This window comes from Trachypithecus francoisi, unplaced genomic scaffold, assembly GCF_009764315.1.
Source record: "Trachypithecus francoisi isolate TF-2019V2 unplaced genomic scaffold, Tfra_2.0 Lachesis_group8, whole genome shotgun sequence".
NCBI lineage: Eukaryota > Metazoa > Chordata > Mammalia > Primates > Cercopithecidae > Trachypithecus > Trachypithecus francoisi.
Genome location: NW_022681473.1, coordinates 117,669,790 through 117,686,978, shown reverse-complemented (window position 1 = coordinate 117,686,978; position 17,189 = coordinate 117,669,790).

The following is a 17,189-nucleotide window of genomic DNA, read 5'->3' as shown; positions in this document are numbered from 1 at the left end:
TCAGTGCAAATATGAACACAGTGAAAAAGACAAATCATGTTTTAGCATTATTTTGAAAATAGAGTTGACCTTGCAGATCCCTAAAAGAATTTTAAAGATTGCTTAGTGGTCTGTGGATCACACTTTGAGAAACACTGACTTAAATTACTGAGTGCTCAAAATCCATAAATATTAAGTCTTGGCTAAAAGTTGTATTGTTTTAGAAAAAACCATCTTGGCCAGGCACGGTGGCTCAAGCCTGTAATCCCAGCACTTTGGGAGGCCGAGGCGGGCGGATCACAAGGTCAGGAGATCGAGACCATCCTGGCTAACATGGTGAAACCCCGTCTCTACTAAAAAATACAAAAAACTAGCCGGGCGAGGTGGCGGGCGCCTGTAGTCCCAGCTTACTCGGGAGGCTGAGGCAGGAGAATGGCGTGATCCCGGGAGGCGGAGCTTGCAGTGAGCTGAGATCTGGCCACTGCACTCCAGCTTGGGCAACAGAGCGAGACTCCATCTCAAAAAAAAAAAAAAAAAAAGGAAAGAAAGAAAGAAAAAACAATCTTACAAATTTGGAATGTGGGAAAGTCTCTTGCCCATGAATAATCATCTCCACACTTTGCATGGTATGAATAACCATTTTGCTACACATTAATATATATTAAATTTACAGTTTCCCTTTATCGTTCTCAAGCTCTAGTATTTCTCCAGGTTATTGATGATTAAATAGGTTCATCTCATCTCAGACTCAGCAGAAGTGGGGTAGAGCTGCATTTGATTTCTGAAAAATACTCAAAATATCACCAATTTTATTATGTACAATGCCACAAAAATGTCTATAAGTAACTACATTTCATATGATTACTAAATGTAAACAGAATGTACTGGGTATTTTATTATATCGGTGATCGATGCCTGGTAAAACACATTTTTCAACACTACTTCATCTTGCACAATTCTGTGAAAGAGGTTCAGGAATAGAGTTCCTGAATGTTGCCATAAAACATGGATCACCTCAGCCTCTGTTTCCTTGGCCGTAAAACAAACTCATTGATGACAATCACAATTCTTCACCTCTGTTAGAGAAGAAAGACAGCAGACGTGGTTCCACCCACCAGGGGTGTAACCTGGCCAACCCTCTTGGAATGTATGGTGGGGTGGATTTAGAGCACCAGGGGTGGCTGAGAAGGACAGGGCACAACAGCAGAGCAGTATTCCGACCACCTCTTCAAGATCTTATGGACACTGGAGGGCCCTAGACCTGTTCTCACTATGGGTCCCCCGTCAGAAAGCATGAGGGAGATGTTGTTATTTTGTGGAAAGCCCATGGGATTTCGAAAGGCCATTCAAGTTTCCCAGCAGAACTAGAGTGGAATTGAGTTCAGACTTGCTCCATGCAACCACTGTCAAGTCACATGACACCTTTGGGTTTCAGTTTTTCATCTGTAAATGCAGGCCACTGTCCTTGGGGACGCCTAACACTTCTTTTTTTCTTTTTTTTTTGAGATGGAGTCTCGCTCTGCCACCCAGGCTGGAATGCAGTGGCCAGGTCTCAGCTCACTGCAAGCTCCGCCTCCTGGGTTTACGCCATTCTCCTGCCTCAGCCTCCCGAGTAGTTGGGACTACAGGCGCCCGCCACCTCGCCCGGCTAGTTTTTTGTATTTTTTTTTTTTTTTAGTAGAGATGGGGGTTTCACCGTGTTAGCCAGGATGGTCTCGATCTCCTGACCTCATGATCCGCCCGTCTCGGCCTCCCAAAGTGCTGGGATTACAGGCTTGAGCCACCGCGCCCGGCCGACGCCTAACACTTCTTCAAGATGCACTGACACTGAATTCCAGGAAGTCTGGCGATTGAGGGCTGGCACCAGGAAGAGGCCCAGATGATTTTATGAAGGTATTAAATGCCACCTTTAGGGGGTGTGCCAGGCCTCCCCACAGTCCTGAAAAGTTACCTAGCCAATTCTTCAGCATTTCCAATGTTTCTGGGGATCTGAGTTCCTAGGCAGAAAGGAATTTTCTGTCTAGGGAACCAATCTGAGGTGGAGCTAATGCAGAGATTAGGAAAAGTGGCCACAGCAGACATTCCACAGGGGAAAGAGTAGAACAACTGAACTAGTCTAGTGAGATTGAACAGAAAGAGGGTGTTAGGTATGACCCTTAGTTCTAGGCTCATGTAGTCTTTAGTTTGAAGGCTAATCTTGAGGAAGAGTTTTGGGGAGATGGTGGAAAGGTGGAGATTCATAGCTGTCCCCAAAATGAGTTTATGTTTTTGTTCAGCAAACATTTATTGATCTAGGAATGCGTTGGGTGTTGGTGAAACAAACAAGACAGACCGGAGTGGGTTCTCAGCCACACAGGAAGCCAGCCATGGCCAAGGACGTTGCTATAGGATGGGATGAGGGGCATGACCAGCTGCTTTCAGACAGATGAGCATATGTAGTCTAGGGACCAGAGAAGCCCTCTGAAGGCAGCTTCCTAGAAGGATGCGTAGAGGTTAGTGAAAAGAGTTGAAGGCAGCGGGGAGGGAAGCAGGAGGAGGCATGAGTGGGGTGTCGCTGTGCTGGGAGACCTGGAGGGGATGGAGGCGTGGCATCTTGGGAGATGGGGATAAGTCGAGTCTGGCTCTTTTGTTGAGTGAGAGATGGAGGATTGGGTAAGAAACAAGGCTAAGGTGGTTGGACGGGGGGAGGGTTGGATCATCTTAAGGAGATGGAACTCATGGAAGTTCAGTCTCCATGGAAATCCCTGAAAGGCTTTAGGGAAGGGACCTGGAGGAGCTCTTAACAGCTGGAGTGGTGAACGGATTGCAAGGGAACGTGACTGTAGGCTGGGACGGCTGTTAGGGGTGGTCGTGATCTTCCAGGTGCGAGGTGATGTGGACTGAAGTGGACTGAAATGGTGTAGAGAGAGTCGGAGGGAACTGAGAGATGCTTGGGAGGCAGTCAGACTGGGTTTGCAAACCTATGACTTCACTGAGAAATGAGCAAAATGAATAACGTGTTCCCCTCAAGCGGTACAGCTAATGTGGAGAGATATCTGTTTCCACTGGAACTTCCTCCTCCACCAAATCCGACTGCTATACCTGTGTGGACAGGTAACCTACAGACCAACAGCTCCACCTCAGGGGTCCTGTGTGCTTCACGACTAAAGTCCTCTGGCACTTTCAGCCTCATTGAAGAAAGATGAAATTCAGTTGGCTGTCACCAGGGACCTGGAGTGAATGGTGGCGAAAGTCTCTAACTCCATTTAAGATACACTTTCTTCTGTGATCTGTTGACTTTTGCAGCCCAGCTGTTTCCACTCAAAATTGTGGCAGAGCAAGTTTGCCGCTCAGAGCCTTGAACTGGGGGGAGGTGAATGTGCCTCTCCCAGCAGGAGAACTGGTTTTGTTGCTTCCGGCCTCAGAGGTGACCTGGAGGCACTCGGAGAACTGGAGACCAGGAGGGGTGTTGTGTCAGAGGGCCAGTGACCAGGATTCTAACAAAGCGTTTTCCATCAGGTGCTGGACATGCTGCTTACTGCATTCCTGGAGTGCAAGATTAGCTGGTCTATGCTCAGACTGCCTGGGGCCTGAGTTTGCTGGAGATATGGTCTTAGGACTCTCCGGGGAGGTGCGAGTTCATGTCCTGTAACTCTAGAACTGCCCAGAGCTTGGTGCAGTCATACACTCAGATCTGACCGACTGTCTATTCTTATCTTCTCCCAGGCTCTGGCAAGTTCACAAGGACACCGAGCCATCTCCCAGACTTAGACTGTACACTGGCTGCTAGTACTATTGCTGGAGGCTTCTCCCTCTCCCCCTTCCCAACAGTTCCTACTGCAGTGGGTGTGGCAGTGATACAGACACGAAATAGAAGTGCTGTTGATGTTGGTGCCTCACCCTTAAAATTCTGTAGAACTTAGAGGGTGTACTCCAGAAAAATGATTGCCATAACCTTCTTATTCATTGACTTATTTGACAAAATATGTACTGGGTGTCTACTAGGTGCCAGGCACTGTAATAGGTTCATGGAGTAAATCTGTTAATAAAATAAAGAGCCCTTCTCTTGGGGAGGTTTCATTATAGTGAGAGGTGACAAGCAATAAATGTAATATTTTGACTCATTTGGAGGGCTTCAGCCCCAAATATAGCCCAATCCATTTGGGAGGACACGTCCCTCTCTCTTGATGCCAGGTGTGGCCAGGGAGCCAGGGCGTGTCAAGAAGCCTAACTTCCTGCTGTTGCAGGGAGGTCTGTTTTCCTTATGACCTGGGTAGAGAGAGAGCAGAGCCAATGAATACATACAGTGATGTATGTAATATGTGAGAAGGTGAGGGATACAGTAAAAGGGGAAAACCAGAGCAGATTAAGAACATGTTAGACATAGTTCCTGTTTCCAATCATCTGTCAACAGGGCATTTCATTCAAGGCCATCCGAACCTGGTCCAGACACTGGTGGATCTACGTCTGGGAACGAGGATGGTCGCTCAGGGCTAGGATACGCTGCTTGGAAAGGTGGGGAGGCCTCAGCTGAAGTGATGCGTGGTTTCTGTAAGATTAGTGCCCCTTTATGTTCACTTCTTCTGTCAAAAATGTAGGGAGAAGCTTGTGGTTATTCCTCTGGGGGATTGGAATTTTAAATGACTGAGGGACAGAGGTGTTGGCCATTTTTAATGCAGGTGAAACGATCAGGCAAAGGGCTAAGCCTGGGCTGTGGCCTCGCCTGCTTCTCTCTGGCAGTTGGCTGGGTGGGCTCTACTCTGCATTTCCTCCTGACCTTTAGATGCATGAGATTTCAGGGCTTAGTTCATTGCCAGTGAAGCAGGAGTCGGGGCGCTTACTGAGCCTCTCCCTGTGTTTGCAAATAATTATCATTCAGTTCACAGTGGGTGCTGCAATGGTCTCACTTCCTTTAATTAATTTGTTCTGCATTCATTATTGGGGTATTTTGTTTTATGAAGGTGAAGACTCACCCAGCCCGGCAGGTTCAGAACTGCCCTGTGGGCATTTGACTGACGTGGGCTTGGTCTCCCAATTCAGCCCAAACCATTCAGAAGGATGCATCATTCTCGACATCAGGCGCGGCCAGGGAGCTGGTGCTTGCCAGGGAACCTGACCTCCTGGAGCAGAGATGTTGTCAGAGCTGCTGAGTCAGGGAGGTCAGTTCTGTTCATGACCTATGTGAGAGTGAACGGAGTCAGCCAATAGAGAAAACCCCAGTGGGCTTGGGGTCGCACAGGAGAGTGGCTTCCGAGGCAATGTGTTAAGCGACCTTGAGACTGGATGTCTTTCTGCCAGAAGCCTCTGGAACTCAGGTACCTGGAGGGTCCTGAAGTGTCCTTGGGGAACACAGTGCAGAGTTCTTCATGGGACGTGAGGGATATTTCTGCTCAGCGTTTTCTTGGCATTTTTTCCTTGAGTGCTTTCCTAAAGCTGCGTTTTATCCTCCCAAGTCATTCTCTGGTACTCACTGCATATTTCTTTCCTGGAGCTTCTGTACTCTTGTTGCAAGTTGATTCTCACTTTCTAGTGGAAATCCTGTGAGGCTGAAGGCTGTTGACCCACAGACCAGTGTGCCGGGCAGTGAAACTGTGTGAGGCATTGCTGGGTCTCCATGCAGAAGAGATTCATTCCGACATGCCGACCTGCCACCCTCGTTGTTGCCCTCGCCCCCTCATTGCCATCCCCCAGCCGCTCGCAGCACAGCTTGGCTCCTCTCCAGTCCATCCTCCAGGTTGGTTTTTCCAGATCTCGATCTGACTGTGTCACTTGCCTCCTTCAAGCTCTTCAGTCTTACATGACACACCTGGAACCTTGACTTGGCACACAGGTTCTCCCCTATCTTGTTCCTGTGCCCCCCTGCTCCAGGTCAGCTCCCGCCACTCTCCTGTGGTTACTCAGTAATAGGGCTGTTTGGGGAATGGTTGGAATACAGGAGGCGTTTCAGTCTCCACACTTTTGCACATTTTGTTAGCTCTCTGGATTGTCAGTTTCTAAACTCACCTTCTTCTTGAGGTCCTCGTGAACTTGCTCAAAACCTTCTGCCTCTGGGCAGCCTTCCTATCTCACACCAGGCCCAGTTCCTGCATCCTCGTCCCACAGCACCTTGCATCCCAGATCCAGCCCCTCAGGGTAACTGTCATTTGCTGTCCTGCTGGCCACCACTGTTCGATTATGCCCTTCCTGGAGCTGGAATCTGGACCTTATTTATCCTTAGAATTCCAGGCCTCACAGAGAGCTCTGCTTGAAGTAGGAAACGAGTGAATACTTCCTGAAAAATATGAACAAATGAAGGAACGAATAAAGCAAGAATCTCAATCAATCAGTTGTTCCAATGGAGATGTATGTTATCCAAGAACAAAGTTTCTCAATTTTTAAAAGCCCACATTTGTTTCAGAAGAAGCATAAAATCTTTTTCTTTAATGCAACTGAAATTTCAAAATAAAATAAAAATATTGTTGTTAAACCAAATCAATGCAATGAGGTTTGAATATGCTAATTCAATCTACAGACTCTGTACTCGGTAGGGACTGCAATCTCCCATCCTGCGTCATAGGCCCCTGCCGTGTGGGCCCCTATTTAGTCAATTTGCTAAAAGTCAGATGGGTTTTGGCCATTGGGCAGTTGGCTTTCTGCAAGGCGGCCCATGGCCCCATCACAGAGTGAGTGTGCCTGGTGCGGTGAAGGTACTGAGTCCATCTTCTAAGTCAGGTGCTGCTCTGTTTTCCTAGACCTGAAAACCCTGTCCCATAGTCACACGGAAAAGCGGCTTCAAACTTCTGTAAGCCTAGACTGTCCAACTCTACCAGCTGGAAGTTATTTCTCGTAATGAACTCAGTTCTTTCATGCCATGCTTTAAGTCATTTCCCTCCTGTTCTACCTGAGAAGATGGAAGAAAACCTGCCTCATCTGGTGCCCAGTAGGTTGTTTCTTCAGTGAATGAAATCTGCAGACTGAATTTGCTTGTATGTTTGGCCACATCACAACTAAGTGTGTGTGTGTTCGGGCTGGGGTCTAGGATGGGGTTCGGTCTGCCTGGGGGTCATTTTAAATGGTCCAGGTTTAGGAGGGAGGGTTTGGAAGGAAGGAAGGGAGAGCTCTGATGTCAGAGTTAATTAAGGGAGTTAAGAGCATGTGATTTGAAATTTACATGATTGGAGGAAGTACAGACTGGGAGAAGGAGATGGGAGGTGGTGTAGCTGAGTGTGGGATTCATGAGTTCCTCAGAGGTGGGCTGTACCCTCCCAGAGGAGGCCGCAGAGAGTCTCACTTGTCAGAAGGCAGCTCAGAAGGCTGTGTCTGAAGCAGAGCCCCAGGTTCTGGGAATTGGGGGAGGAGCTAGGGACCAGTGGATATGAGTGGATGTGTCTTCCCACCTGGCAGGAGGTCCTCATTCGGCCAGGGAAGTTCCACATTAGGCTGGGTTTGGAGGTATAATTCGGGTTCTTCCAGAGTGTGTCTTAAATACCATGCTCTTCATTTTCTAGAAAATTCTGTAGCCCAGGTTAGACATTTTATGTCTGGCCCTACCACGATCTTCCTTCCATCCCCACCAGTGTCCACCGAGGAGTCCTGGTCTCCAGAGGATCTTCTACCCCCTTCTCTCACCTTCTCCATTTGCCTGACTTTCTCTAGCTTGCTGCCCTCGGAGGACTGATTAGGGATCAGAACAAAGGAGGAGGAGCCAGAACTCCTGGGTCCGGCTGCGGGCTTGGCTGGGCCTTGCTTTCTTCCTTCTGCAATGTGGGCAGCTTGCTGTTTCACCTCCCTTGAGCTGCCCAGTTAATGATCATTGAGTTCCCAGGGAGTGCAATGCCCTGCAGCTCTCCAGGATGCAAATTGGTAATTTTTACTTTTTGCCAAGCCTCTCACATCAGCTCCAGTTTCATAACCCCAGTCACCCTTCCCCTTCCCTCCCTTGCTGCACGTACTGACCCCTCCCCTCTAGCCCAGATGCACACCTGCAGGAAAAATTGGCACAGACTCCTTCCCATCTGTCACCACTTCAAATAGCTTGAGTGTGCTGATGACAGATAAAGTAATTGCAGAGCATACGAATGACTTAATATTTGATGTGTTAAAATAATTTTTTAATGTCATGCATTTGTATAATTTATAGCTGGAATCCATGGTTTTCCTCTTGCTTCCCCTTCCCACCTGGCTGCTTCTCCATGAGAATGGTGGAGCAGTCACCCTCTGGCCCTGGTTTTTGCTTCCTGGGTTTACAGGGGGAAATGGGCACCATTCTGCAGGGTTCACAATGACTGTGGATTCCTGAATCTCCAGGGCCTGTTGCATTGTGAGCATGTTAATGTGCTTAAAAATGTTTGATGAATGAATTATTGAGGAGCAATTTGGGATTCATCTATCAAGCATTTTCGGAGGGCTAGTGTGTGCCAGACTCCATCCTAGGTAGTAGAACATAGCAATGAGCAAGACAGACCAGGCCCGTGCCCTCAAGGGATATAGGGCTTGGTGGGAAAAGCTAGCATTAAGTGAGTTGAGATGAGAAGGGTGGAAAGATTTGAATCAGGAGAGTGATATAATTTGATGTTTCTATGAAAAGATTCTAGTAGATTGCGAAGACCATCACTAGAGGTGGTCTGCCATCTACTAGAGGGACACTGGTGGCCTGTGTGTAAGGTGGTTTGGGAATAGAGACACTCATTGGAGGAGGAGGTCTCTGTCAGGTCAGCTCTTAGAGCTTAGCTGGGCTCAGATTTTGGCTTGGGATGGGGGACAAGAAAGACAACAGAAGAAATCAGGCCAGTCTTTGCAAAGCGCTTTCACACAACAGAGAATATTTGCAGCGAGCAATCTTTGCCTCCTTGCTCCTTAGTTCTGTTACTTACATGCCTTGTCACCTAGGGGTATGTGTGGCCTTGGACATACAGTGAAGAAAGACAGAAGAGAAGAATGTAACCCCAAAAGGGGTATAGGAGGTGTTACTTCCCCCTCAGTGTGGTGTCCCGTCCCATCCCCTTTCCTAGTTTGAGGTCCCTACTTTGTAGGATTTCCAAAGATGCTGAGGGATATTATTTATACCACGGAAGTCAAGGAAATGCTGTTGTAACTCAGGCTTTCATTTTTCCTGGAGAGCTGGTTGTTAAACCTTTTCCAGCACACCACTGCCTGCCACTCCTTTGTGAAGTTAGCAGGTTAGCAGCCTAAAGCCCGGATAGTGAGGGACTTCTGTTTTAGCCTTAGCGCTGAGGTGGCGAATTCCTTTCTAACCGAGGCCTGTAATTTCTCCCCGTCTCAGCATGGCTGGTTTTGAACTTGTCTCTTTTGAACTTGTTTGCTTTTGAACTTCAGTTTGAGTTGGTTGTTCTTTTCCTACTCCCTCAGCTTTCTAGGGTGTTACTGATGGCAAAGGGAACATGCACAAAGGTGCTGGACTGTGGGGAGGAAGTGCCTCCCTCTGTCCTCCATCCCCGCGTGAGCCGGCATTCCCCTCTTCCACTAGTGGAAACCCTCCTGCACAGGCCACTTCCCATCCTTCCTCCAGTTCCTTCTCCATTGCCCACTTGGGATGCTTTCCCCACCTCTCTGGGGAAAGTAAAACTGGTTAGTTTTGGTCCTTACTTAAACTCTGGAATATGTGCAATAGATGATGTCATCAGCTTGGTGTAATGCAAGCATGCTGGACATGCAAGTAGGGGACCTGGGCTGGAGTCCACACTTTACCACTTACTAGCCATGTGATCTAATGTCTCTGAAGTTCAGTCTTTCTTATTGGTCAGGGGGATGGTGATGATACCTCACACACGAGGTTATTCTAAGGATGGTGCATGGGAACTTACAAGCTATGCATGTTAAATGTGTTTCCTTAGATATTTTCTTGATCTAAAGGGACGTTTTAATGCATGAAGTTCACATGTTTACTCTGAAGAGGTGATGGAAAGTCAGTCACGAGGACACACAATCCTGAAGTTGCTCACACTGACCCAGAAACAATGCCAAGGTCACTATCCGAGCATCTGCCTTGGCCATGGCCCCAGGAGAGTTGGCCATTCAAAGCAAGAGCCCATCTTATGGCCTCTGAAAAGGTTTTGAGGAGGAAGATGATGCAGGACTGGATGGAAGTTTTCAAAATGCTGCCAGATGAGGTTGGCATGGTCGAACCGTGGGTTTCTCTTTTCTTCTGTCTGTATACTCAGTGATAGCATAATAATATAACCTGCATAGCAGGAGCTCACTCTTTACCAGCTTACCAGCTTCTGATGAGGAGCAGTGAGGAGGAAGTGGAAAGAGCCTTGTAGCTCACAAGCTAAAGGAGCTGTAATCATCATCATCATCACCATCCTCACCATCGCCATCATAATCATCGTCATCATCACTGTCGTCATCATCACCATCACCATCATCATCACCGTCGTCATCATCACCATCATCATTGTCATCATCACCATCATCACCATCACCATCGCCACCGTCATCATCACCATCGTCATCATCACCGTTGTCGTCATCATCACCATCATCATCAATGTCATCATCATCATCACCATCATCACCATCATCATCATCACCATCACCATCACCGTCATCATCATTGTCATATCATCATCGTTGTCGTCATCTCTGCCACAGGGGAAGGGCTGATACTTGTTCAGGTGGGATATTACCTCTTTGTCCCCAAAACCACTATACCTGTCTTCCCCAGATCAAGCACATCATTTAATAAGGGTCCCGGGAGCACTGAAAAGCAACATATCATCAGAGAACCAGGACAGGTGATGCTATTTAGCTCATGCATCACCTTTTGCCACCCAGTGGTGGGTAGAGGAAGAAGGGATGGGACAAGACCTTAGCATTCAGGGTTTTGCAAAGTGTCCCGTGAAAAAATCTCTTCACTGCTCTAATTCCTGACATCTCTCCAGTCCGTTGTCATGTGGCTCCACAGTCCCCTCCTAAGACCATCATTTTTCACTTGGGACATCAATCCCCATGGGATAAGGTGCCTCCTTGAGCCTTCTAGAGCCTGTCACCTCCATCGTCACTTGGATGACAGTGGAGTCCTCTTCTGCCTAAGCTCTGTAAGGCTTGGAGGGGAGTGAAGGGTGGGCAGGAGGATGGTGGGTATTGCAACCTCTGGTTGGTAGTTTTGCAAGAGAGATGTGCTTTCACCATAGCCAGCTAGAGCCAAACTAGTCATGAGAAATGTAGATTCTGCTATGGGCTAATTCAATGGAAGTTTCAAGTTAGTGGTAGGTGAGATAAAGGGATTATAGAAGTGGAAAGCTGGATAAATCAGCCCCTTACCTCTTAAAAGCTCCCTACCTCCTCCTTAATCTCACTTCTGACATGCAGGCATCAGGGTATTGAGCCAAGAAATTCATAGAAGAAACATAAAGGGCCAACAAGAGATGAAAATACACCTAACCTCACTTATAACAAAAATGCAAATTCAAATGAGACAACAAGAATCCCAGGAAACTAACCTGTGGAAAAAAAGAACAAAAAGATGTATACGTGAGGACATTTGTTGCAGTGTTGTTTGTAGTAGGGAATAACTAGCAACAAATGTACATGAATAAGTGAATGATTAAGTGTATGATGGGGCCGGGAGCAGTGGCTCATGCCTGTAATCCCAGCACTTTGGGAGGCCGAGGCAGGCAGATTGTTTGAAGCCAGGAGTTTGAGACCAGCCTGGGCAGCATAGCAAAACCCTGACTCTACAAAAAATATAAAAGTAAGCCGGGCATGGTGGTGCACACCTGCAGTCCCAGCTGCTCAGGAGGCTGAGGTGGGAGGGGTACTTGAGTCCAGGAGGTGGAGGTTGCTGTGAGCTGTGGCCATGCCACTGCATTCCAGCCTGGGCAACACTGCAGTGTCTGTCTCAAGACAATGTATTATGGGTCATCTATGTAATGAATACTCTAGTAAGCATTAAAGCAATGGGTAGGCTTTAAAGTTCCCAAGGTAAAAATTGTCCTTGTGAAATTAAAAAACAAGGTGCAGAACAATTTGTATGTTTCCGTTGTGCCAAAGAATTCTCTGTGGAGTGTGTGTATAAAAAAGAGTGGATGGATGCATACCTAACTTAAGATAGGATGCATCTCAGAAGTGAGATTAAGGAGGAGGACAGGGGAGCTATTAATTTTTACTTTGTACATGGCTTATTATTTGAATTTTTGTAATAAAAAATCCTAAAAGAGCTATTTACCAAACAGAATATGTAACTAACTCTATCTCGCTACTGTTCTCTAAGAGCTGGCAAATGCAGACTTTCACACACATCTCAGAACATGGTCAGGCACGGATCGGTTGGTGTGATGCTGGCTGACATCTGGACCTGGTTCTTCTCCCTGGAGTGGGGAAAAATCGTATGAAGACAGTACATATTGGGTAGGTCCTGGGGGAAACTCCTGTCTCTCAAGAAAGAGCCTGATATCAGGTGGGCAAACCTCTATGGCAGCCACACTGGGGTGATCCAATGTGGGAATCAGGGGATCAGTCTATCAGCAGGGTCCGTGTTATTGCAAGACCTGGGAAAGCAGGCAGGCAGCAACTGGAAGCTTGTCCAGATGTCGTGGAGCCATCTGAAAGCTTGTCAAGATGTCACAGTGACAAAGTTGATACCTGTGCCGGTGCTCATACATGTTTACAGAAGGAATGAGAGAGGAATCCGGAAAGAAGGAGCAAGACAAGATGCCAGTGCACGAGAAATCAGGATTCCCTGGAGGCATCCACAGCTTGTTGAGGTATGGAGAAATAGACGGAGCCAGTCACCAGAAGCACAAGCGCGCAGCAGGTGGTGGGACCACGGCAGGCTGATCTCGACAGGGACTGGTATCGAGGGTAACGGTGTTTGCGGCCAGTGTGTACGGGTGCACTCCAGGGCTGTCTGGGCGCCTAGGAGGGACAGCCAGATGGCCCCAGCTGCAGAGAAGCAAGACTGGAGATTCTGGACAGGAGGCTGCAGCCTGGAATGGAAACTGGCTCCCGGCGCCTTCCTCTTTAAGCCTGCAAGAGCCCTAGTCTGGATAGACCCCTTCTGAGCTGTGTGTGCGTGAGGTCTGACCCCTTGCTGTTTGCAGACAAGCTGCTGGGCAAAGCCTGGCCATTGAAGCGTTGCCTGCCGGCTTCAGGAGGTGGACATCACATGCGTCCCTGTGGCGGGGCAGCCTGGCCTCCGTGGGCTGCCAGGGCTGCTGCTCTGCTGCCCTCTGTTCATGGCGCCTAAGCACAAGCCTGCAGGAGGCAACTGAGTGGAAAGTCAATATAACAATCTGGCGTTCCTCCTCCTGGCATCCTGACAGCCTCTGCACTGTGGGAACTTTTGTTACGGGACGGGATGGAGATGAGACAGGGGCGAGCTCCAGACGGGATGGAGATGAGACGGGCGAGCTCCAGACGGGATGGAGATGAGACGGGCGAGCTCCAGAGACTCCTTTTGGAGCAGGCCTCCTCACGGGTGCTCCCCGACCAGGCCAGCCCAGGCTGGCAGCTGCTGTACAGTGTCCTGCCCAGCAAGTGCTAGCAGCTTGCTGGGTGGGGAGGGAGGTGTTGGGGCTGTGGGGACAGGAGCTTCTCTGTGGGTGAGTCCCCTCCATGCTTCACCTCTCTGCTGCGACAGCTGGTCTCCTTTCCCACCACAGCACCGCAGAAGAAGCTGGGAGAGGGCGCTAGTGAGGGAGCTGCGTCCTGGCCTGGCCTTTGCCACCTGTGTGGCCCTGAGCAGGTCGTGAACCTCTCTAAGCCTCACACTGCACACTTGTAAGATGCTGGCTATCAGCCTGTCTCTGCCTTGCAGGGCCGCAGTGAGATGGGAGCAGCGCTGGGGCATGTGAATTGAGTGCCTCTGAGGTGCAAGCACTGGGGCCCCACCTACCTGTTCAGTTTTGTTCATGGTTTTCATTACTATGTAACATACAACCCAGCATGCTTATTTATTATCTCGATTATCCATCTGCCCCTCTAGAAAGAAAGTTTCATAAAGAGAAAGCTTTTGGCATCACTTGTTCGCCATGTTCAGAGCAGTGCCTCGCACGTTGGAGAGGCTCAAAATCACGGGTGGAGTAATGAATGAATGGGTGTGTCACCGAGTCCTTGCTGAGATGGTCCACAGTAGAGACGGGAGCATGGGATGTAGGATCATGGTTATGAATTCACAGAGGAGCATGCAGTGGTCCTGGCATTGAAACTAGCTGTTTAACCCTAAAGTCTGCACTATTCAGTGCGCTAAACAAAATGGGGTCCGTGAAAGTGCTGCTAGGCTGTAAAGCGCTGTATGCCCCTAAGCTGTTAGAAGAATTGCACCTTCCCTTGCCTGATGATCTGAACATAAAATTCCTGTTTGTGCAGTGTCTTGCAGCGTCCGCCCTCAGTCTTCACACTTGCCTGGTTTTAGTTAGCACGGACAATTCTCAGCTTTTTGCTGGTCCTCACATTTTATATTATCCATAGCCAATCTGTAATCCAAGGCTGATTTTCCTGGGCCACCCTGCATGTTCACTGCCATCTCTCTCCTGTCTGCTGGTGGAGAGTGTGCTCCTGAGGTTAGCACAACTTTTTGTGACCAGCTCAAGCCAAACTGTTGCAGAGTGGAGGTCCTGTAAGAGACACGCCGAATTCCTGGTCAGAGTGTGCAGCTATCTGCTGCTGAGATGGACTCCCACTCCTCTCCTCCTCAGCCTTGGTGCCTGAGAATCAGGTGGAAACTCTTGACATCTTTTTTTAAAAAATTATTTATTTATTTATTTATTTATTTATTTATTTATTTATTTTTTTTTTTTTTGAGGCGGAGTCTCGCTCTGTCTCCCGGACTGGAGTGCAGTGGCCGATCTCAGCTCACTGCAAGCTCCGCCTCCCGGTTTACGCCATTCTCCTGCTCAGCCTCCCGAGTACTGGGACTACAGGCGCCCGCCACCTCGCCCAGCTAGTTTTTGTATTTTTAGTAGAGATGGGGTTTCACCGTGTTAGCCAGGATGGTCTCGATCTCCTGACCTCGTGATCCACCCGTCTCGGCCTCCCAAGTGCTGGGATTACAGGCTTGAGCCACCGCGCCCGGCCTATTTATTTATTTTTTGAGACAGAGTTTCGCTCTTGTTGCACAGGCTGGAGTGCAGTGGTGCAATCTTAGCTCACTGCAACCTCCACCTCCTGGGTTCAAGCGATTGTCCTCTCTCAGCTTCCTGAGTAGCTGGGATTATAGGGGTGCACCACCACGGCCACCTAATTTTTTGTATTTTTAGTAAAGACAGGGTTTCACCATGTTGGCCAGGCTGGTCTCAAACTCCTGACCTCAGGTAATCCACCCGCCTCGGCCTCCCAAAGTACTGGGATTACAGGCATGAACCACCGTGCCTGGTCGACAGCAGTTTTACGTCGAATATGCACTTATAGGTTCTCTGCTTCCATCCTGTTATGAATGTCCCCTTTGATCTGGCCCTGCACTGCATCTCTACGTCCTCACTCAGACTTTACTCCATGCCTTTCTCTCTGCTGTCCCTTTTCTGTCTCTCGCTCTCTTTCTGTCGCATACATAGGCCAGGACTTAGATATGATGCTTGTGCTCAGGAACCAGCGGGGTAGTGTGGGGAGGGAGAAAAGCCAGACAGCACGTCTCTCCGTCTCACCCTCTCGTCTGGAATTCCACGCTCAGCTGCCTGTCTCCTGCTGATCTTGAGAAAGACCTCTGGAAGGCTGTGCTCCTTCTTGGTGGTCAGAGAACAAGGCTTTCCTTCCACAGCTGAAGAATCTGAGCGGAGGGGGAAGGGTGGTGCAGAAGAGTTTTCTACCCTCGTGATGGGGAGAGGGTGGCTTTCTGATGTCTTCCAGGGAGCAGGTGTTCGTCCAGGCAGTCCCTGGGGGTTCCTCAGCAGTGGAAACAAAGGAGCAGGTGGGAGAAGGAAAGGCGTGAGCTTTGGAGTCAGATCGGCTCTGAACTCTGACTCCACCCTTTCTTGGGTGTTCACTGTTGGTCTTTGAGCCTCAGCATCTCCCTCTATAGAATCTCAGCTCTCAGGGTTGCCGTGAGGATCGGATGAGATGGCTTCCGAAGTACCCTATAAACAAAGTGTGTTCATATTAGTCATTCTAACTGTGACAAAGTGGAGAAAAGTTTATGTACCAGCATTTCCCTTAGAAAGAGAAAGCTGATTTGTTGGGGAAATACTTTGATTTGTGCTTTGGAACAGAAGCTGAAAGTTCAGGAAGACCTGGATGTGGGCGGAGTGCCTGGCATGGCAAGGGGAGGGCTTGTGCTTGATTCTGCGGGTTTCAGGGAGAGGAAAAATGAGAGAGAAAGGCTGTGAGGTGTGTGAAGCGACCCCAGCCCATGGCCACCTGCCCATTTTCAGTTTCTCTGAATTTACAAGGTGCTTGCATGTGACTTTTTCATAGTGATTGGGGTTTGGGGTGACATTTGGATCGACGTGGGGCAGCATGGAGATAGATGAACAGATGAACTACCTGGAGGTGGGAGAGTCATAAGCAGGTAAGCAGCAGAATTCACAGACATTGTGAGGAGGTCTTTGGATGCTCATGGGGCAAGAAATTGGGGCTCAGATCAGGTTTAACTGGGCGTTTGTGGACTAGGAAGTTACGATGGACATCTTGTAACCTCCTAGGTTATCATCGCCATTGTCATCACCATCATCTTTTTCCCCATCCCTGTTTAGTAGGGAGAGAGAAACAGGTTCGAGTGCAGTGCTTTGCTCAGTCAAGGTCACATGGCACCAGTGGTGACAAGACTGGTTTAAAATTCCCCAGTGCCTGTCTCCAGGCTATGACTGTTCCCTCTGAGCCAGACCACCTGTCCATCATGAAGGACGTGCGGTCTCAGGTAACAGGTGAGGAAACTAATCTCTTAGGAATTGCACAATCTGCCCAAGGCTAGACCTGGGCTTAATGCAGGGTGCTGAGCACAGGCAGGGGATACCTGCAGGAGGAGGCCACTGGCTGGGCCTGCAGGGCTGAGAGGAGCTGTTTTCCTTTTGGACAAATTGCTTCACTTATGGGGATGACCACCCCTCCTAATCTTGTCTGCTAATTGTACTAAAGCTTCCCCACTTTGCCAGGGGATTGAGGGCTGTGGTGACAGGACTGGGCACAGGACCCAGGAGTGCTGCCTACACCCTCTGCTTTGATGCCCTGGCTGCACCTGCTTCATTCTTGTGGAGCCCGGTTTCATTTGGTCACACTTCAAAGCATAATCTCACATGAAAAGGCCAAATTTAGCTTTAATCAAATAACTACGGAACATGAAATCTTCGAAGGATCAT